Here is a 7,052-nt window from a genome sequence, read left to right as displayed (position 1 = left end):
TCAGGGTCGCGGGGGGGACCCTTTTCCCTCAGGGTCACGCTGGAGCCTATCCCAGCGATCATTGGGCAGAAGGCAGGATTTACCCTGGACAGGTCGCCAGTCCATCGCAGGGCGGACTGAGGACCCTGGCCGCCCGGCAGGGGAATCAAACCCAGGCCCTCCTCGCTGTGAGGTGACAGCACTTAGACAAAATCAGATTCATTCACTTCAGTGCTGAATTGGTGGCTGTTTGTAATGAGATAAACCAATCCATCAAAGGAAGTGAAACATTGAAATTTCTTCAATATTGTATTTAAAGTGTACTAAATGATATATTTGCATCTAATGCCTTAACTTTATTTGATTTGATACAGTAGTGATAACAAATGAAAGCTGAAATCTAAATGGTTGAGATTTCCTGCTGTGTAGTGTTGAGAGAGAAGAGAAGGGAAAGGAAGAGAAGAGAAGAAAAGAGAACAGAAGAGATCAGAAGAGAAGAGAAGGGGAGTTCTTTTTTATTGTTGCACTTGTCAGGTAACAGTTGTACACATGAATACAGATATACACATTCAGGTACATGGTATAAAGTAAGGAGTAAAGGGCTATTCAGCACAAAGATATATAGATATATAAAATAGAAAAGAAAGTTTGCACAGTTAAAATGATGAAGCCAAGATTAAGTTTGGATCTTAAGATAATCCCAAACCGGAGGCCATATATGCCAAAACGTAGTAGTTTTCTGATGCAAGTCATATGTTAGTTTCTCAAGGGGGAGTATTGCTGCTATCTGGGAGAGCCATAAATTCAACGAGGGCACCTCAGGAGTAGACCAAAGAAGCAGAATGCATTTTTTGGCAATAAAAACCAGCAATACAAATATCTGTCTCATAAAATAATCAAATACATCTTCCAATTGGGCATTTAACAGATATAATTTAGGGCACAGGGAATCTCTTGAATAGCTGTATGTACTTGAGAAGGGGAGTTTTAAGGACAGCTCACCCAGAGAATCAGAGTGCCATAGTGATGTGATATTCCTCACCTCAGAGATTATTTTTAATATGTATATGATATTCATTCACACTCTGTGACTGCTAACGTTCTAGATACAAACCTCAAAAAAATGATCACAGCTCACACATGGCACTAACATATCTGGCAGAGAGTCACCCAGAAATGATTTTGTTGAATCATAGATCCAGAAACACCCAGGCAATAACTACAGTGAGAGGAGAGAAAGATGGATCGTGTTCATTTCCTATGAGATGACATTCACATGCTGGAAACTGAACCATCTGTCAACACTTTCTGTCTTCATTGACATTGCCAACTTGACGTAGCTCAGAGCACAACAAAAGCTGGAAATGAAATGGATGTACAAAGAATATATAGAACTGTGCAAAAGTCAGAAAGCAAATGACTATTGAATTACTCGTTTTTCAGTGTCCAGAAAAAAGCAGAAAACGTGTTTGACAGGAAATTACACAAAAGCCACCAACAGTTACACATACATTTTTTTTAATTCATCATCCAAATTGGCTTTTTAAGATTTTCTTTTGGTTTCTCAAAGACAGGGACACAGGGATATTTTCACTCCTCCAACGTTCAGTCTTCTTCTACAATCCAAGTAATCGCAAACATACTCAATGATGTTGAGGCCTGGACTCTGGGGTGGACAGTCCATTTGCCAGAGAACACCAGCAATTTTTCTTTGACATTCTTATGCAAGTTGATCATTTTATATCAGCCCTGGTGCCATGAGGGGGCATGAGGAGACGATGCCCCCTTTGGATGGAATGCCTGGTTTGAGCTCATAGCTATGTGTCACCATCACTTTAGTTTATATTCTGTTGATGAAACAAAGCTTGTCGTCTCATTTTCACCAACCATTAGCCCTGTGTCATTGTAAATAATAACTGTTCAGTTGTTAAAATCAATCGTGGAAAAGAGTTCATTTCAGTTTAGCTAGCATTAGCTTACTTTTGCTAAACAAATTGATCAATCTGGGCAAGAAACATGGATGCTTCAGAGTGTTTTGACCAGATATCATTCCAGTCTGACAGCAAAGCCTACTGTACAGACAGCACTCAATCTGAGATTAACACAGAATCAAGCACAGCAATGTGTGGAAGCTCATTTTCCAAATTGAAGGACATGCTCAGCGAGCACAGCAGCATGTTGTGCACCAAGATGGCTCAGTTTTTCCATTTTAACATTTGATCAGAATCTCTGAAAAAACTATATAAAATTTGACTAGAAATAAACTCCTCATCTACTCCACACTTTTTTCAGAAAAACCTTTCTAAAGCAGTGTGGAGTGATCATATTACCACACGTCAGTTGTATGGTGGACCCTCTGTATAAGCTCAGCACATCGCTGTTTGAAGCCCCACTAAATCAGTAATGACCAGCATAATCAAAGAGTCCAGATAGCGAAAGTACAGGAGTGTAAAAATACATACACATCCACGCACACACAGCGTTAAACGTGTGGAATCACGAAGAATGTTCCGACTGAGAACAGGGGAGTGTGAATGCTGTTCTTCATGTACACAGAAAGATAATGAGACTCACACCATGTGTAAGTGCCGGTACCTGCTGTGTGGTTGCCTAAATATAGACACTACCTGAGAAGAAGAATCCTGTCATTCCCTCCACCCCCACTGAGACACGCTTTAAAGGGCCAAGATCATAGAAAACCCAGTTTCATATAGTATGTAAATATTGTTGAGGTTTCAGTCCTGTTAGCTTCCAGTCCATACAGTATGTGGGCCTTAAAACAACCCTTCGGAACAATTTGTGATGTCATGAAAAGCAATATATTTATATATGTCTTCCTATTCACTTTAGAACAATACACATGAAAGTTCCAAAAAGAGACCAAACGTTGATTGCTTCTTACTTAAACAGGGATTAAAAGTCAGAAACCACCTAAAATTAATTATGGTGTGAATACAAACAGACATGGAAAAAAAAAAAAACATGATTCTGGTCCAAGAAGCATTCTTAAGGGAATATCAAAGCAGAGGAACAGAAAAGAGAACACTTACCTCAAGGGGGAGGTCACCATCAGCCATACACTTCAACCTTACAGTACCAACATTGTTAAAGCCCACATCCCAACACAGAACAAACACATACTGCATACCTTCAACTGACAAACAGCAACATAAACAACACAAATTGTCCCTTTTCTGGAGTGCACATACCTCCCATGATCCTCTTGTCTTGGCAATCAGCATGGCCATGATTCAAGAGAATCTAGAGGCCAGTGCCTGCCAATAGAGGGTCAGTACAGTATTTACTTTCCATCAAATCGGCCAATATGTACAAGTTATTAATTTGTCAGGAGGCATTTCAGAGGAGAAAAAATTGTTGAAGATACAGAGAAAATAGGACTCCTCACAGCCAAATAAGACCTGATAGACCACCAAAACCGTCATCATCAGATAAACAGTACTTAAAGCTTTCATCTTTGAAAGAAAGGAGAAAATCAAGCCCTGCTATTGCTTCAGATCTGAAAAACTCTTCATTTATCCTTCTACTGTAAGAAGGCAACTTAACACTATGAGTCTGAATGAATAGCTGTCAAAAATCCCTTACTGAGAAAAGCAGACAAAAATTAAACAAAGAAGCTGATGATGTTCTCAGAACAATGTACTGATCATCCCAGAGTCCAGACCTCAACATCATTGTACGCGTTTGGGATCATGAGAAGCAGAAAATGCAGCCAACTTCTAAGACTGAACTTTGGAGATGAGGAGAGCAAGTTTCCTGAAAAGGATGTAAGCTGTAATAAAAGCAAGTAAAAAAGATTTGACACACTCAGTACTCTGAAAAATTCTTTTACATTAAATTTCTGTTGTATGCTTTCTGATGCTGGAAAAGAACAACCTAACAGTCATTTCAGCTGATTATTTCTTATATAAATTATAAATTTATAAATTATATAAATTTACCTGTTGTCGTGACTATTTTTGATACATAAATCCACACAAATGTCATAAGTGGACCCTGAAAAAATAATTAGAAATGAGTTTAATATTACAATACACAACTTTCAAGAGTTTTCTTTGCAATTCTCAGTGTTATCTTATGATTAATAATGCCCTTTTTAGAGAAATTATGTCAGCTGTTATTCTATTCAAAAAGTTGCTATATCCAATTTTTTTAAAATGGATATATAGCATTTTTGAAGGAAACTCTTCAAATACTTGAAAAAGATAGAATATGTCTGGCTCTTTAAGTCATCTACAACCCCAGCAACCCTCTGTGAGCCCACTGCTCCCTGTCAGTGGAAACATGGTGCTCTCCGCCATCTTTGACACTTTCAGGAAGCACTTGTCACATAGCCATGCACCATGTGTCACCCAGTTAAGAACACAGCACCCACACACTCCATTTTCCTTTACATACCACCCACTTCCTCAGCCTGCTTACCACTCATGAAAGTAGCCTTAAAAATGTCCACTGGGCTTTGAAACAAGGATTGTCTGACCTGCACAAGTGCTGATCAATGATTCCTGTGTGAAAAATCATCTCAACTGAGTTTTCAGCACTCTGCAAACATGAGCCTTGAGGAAAAAAAATATTTGAAAATTGGGAGCTTATGTTGCAAGTCCAGGTCCAGAGTGTTGTTCTAAAAAGGTGTTACATTTCTATTCATGCTGTTCAGCCGATGCTTCAGAGCAACACAGAAATGCCTTGTTGTTCACTCTGAAAACGTATGCCTGACTAGAGTCTGAAAATACCCTAGAGCTACAGTACCACCACAAACTAGAGCCCGTGCTGATACAAAGACACACAATATCTGATATTTAGAGATGATATTTCATAAGTGCAATTATAAGACTCACCCGAAAGACGTTTGTTTCACTACCTGGGTGCAGGGATCGAGATCCCATTCTTAGGCCTTTTTCTGAACACACTCCTGGCCCCACCTTAGAAGTCAGCGTTTGTCAGTAATGTTAAAGGAATGTTAAAATTTAGTATGAATTATTTCTCAGTTGTAGCCTGTTAAGACAAGCAGATAAGTTCTATTGAAAGTATCTGTTCTACATTTTAAATCATATGCATACATAGCTACATTATGTAACTAACTAACGTGAAGCACTGCACAAAAGTCAGAGACCACCATTAATTTATTCAGTTTTCTGTCAAAACATCCAGTAAGTACAGGTTATTCATTTTTCAGCATTAGAAAAAGAAAATCACCCAGGAGCTTCAACAACTAAGCACAGAATCAGTTTTTCACTATTTAGTGTGTCCATTCTTTGCTTTTATTTTTTTCAACATCTCCTAAGTTCAATCTTAGAAGTAATTGCATTTAAATAAACAACAAGGTTAAATAGACCAATCAGTACACCTCTCCCAAAATTTAATTTTACCACCTATAAAAGAGGATGAAGGATATGGCTGTATTTGTTATGTCTATATGGACTAACAAGTTATTGTGATTGGTCTGTCACATCGGCTGTGAAAAAGACCAAAATGAAATGATGAGTGTTCCCAGATCTCAGTGTGTTTATTATAATCAATGAGTTCAGCAGGAACCATTCCCAGGAGTGATCTTAGAAAGAAAGAAGGCCTAAGAAGGGATCAAGAGGTAAATCCCTCCTCTCCCACACATCCATACTGCCTGGCCAATCTACCGGAGTAATAGAAAGTAAGTGAGATGAGAACACCTATATACTAAATGTGAAAGCCAGAAAGCTACTAATTCCAACTGTCAACTGCCTGTTAAATGTTTTACCTCTTACAGAAAAGTCACATGAATTCCACACATGAATTTGCATTTTCACATAAACACCTGTGAAATATATGTGACTTTTCTGTCAGAGACACACCAAAGTAAAACAACACCTATTAATAATAAATGTGAGGTTGGAAAATAGCCTTGTAGGTTACGGATGTGATACAGAAAATGTATGTTTGTAGTTTTCTTCAGTCAATGAGCCTCAGTCTTGTATGTATATATTTCCAGATAGCATTTGGAGAAAACCACTGAAATTAATTGAATACACTACACCAGCACTATCTGCTTCTGCCACATACACTCCTCTACAAAAGGCACATTTCTGCTTGTCCTTTCTGATGGATTCTGAAAACAGACTGACTGCTAGTTTGTGCAATCTAACATCACCATGGTGATAAGAGTGAACAGAGACTGTGAAGAGATGAGAATTTGCTGTAATAAATGAACCCTTGACAAAAATAATATATGTGACATTTTTGTAAAAATCATATAAGCATGGTATGGCATTGTTTGGTCCCCATTTAAAATAAAGGGCTCACTAAAATGTAAATAAAGCATTGTTTGGCATTTTAATGTAAAAAGATTTCTACACAAAAAAATAGGAAATAAAATAAGTGATTATCCAAAGAAAGGGTGGGCTGGTTAATATGTGTTTTTTTTTTTTTTTATGGCAAGGCTCAAATATTTACTAACGTGTTATAGAATGTTCTTCCAAACCACACTAACTTCTCTTTACTCTGCTGCCTGTACAGTTCTACCTTCCTCTGCATTTTTATGAACTCTCTATGAAATGAAATGATATTTTTCAGCATGGTACTATGTAATACAGAGAGGAACGCAGTGTTCATCCTCTTTGTTCAAAGGTTGTTGGGACCCAAAGTGCTGGAGTCTATTTTGGTCTGCACAAATGGGAAGATTTAAACATGATGATACAGGATGTAAAGATATATTTCATATTCCTCCTCCAATTGTCTCCAGCTATGATGGTTCAGGCCCTTCACGCCTGTCTAACAGTTAGAGAGAATAAGGGCACTCTCTTCTTTTCATTGTGAAACAAAAGAACTCTCTTATGCTGCTAGAGCATGCTTTGGTCTTTTTTTTAGGTTTTGGGAGGTCCACTCTGGTCTAAAATGACCTTTTTTAATGTTATTTGTCATGTTATGTAATATTCTGCAGCATTACATCCCTCAGCCTCATCAGTTTGACAGAATTCTTAATTTTGTTTCCTTTTTGTGTCATGGTCTACCAAAGTTCTTTGACTACAGTACCCAGCATGCATTGAAATGCATGATGGGTATTGTAGTCAAAGAACTTCAAT

The sequence above is a fragment of the Pygocentrus nattereri genome, chromosome 6 (genome assembly GCF_015220715.1).
Source record: "Pygocentrus nattereri isolate fPygNat1 chromosome 6, fPygNat1.pri, whole genome shotgun sequence".
In the NCBI taxonomy this organism is placed as follows: domain Eukaryota; kingdom Metazoa; phylum Chordata; class Actinopteri; order Characiformes; family Serrasalmidae; genus Pygocentrus; species Pygocentrus nattereri.
The sequence above is the reverse complement of the archived record's forward strand: the minus strand, read 5'-3'. Positions refer to the sequence as shown.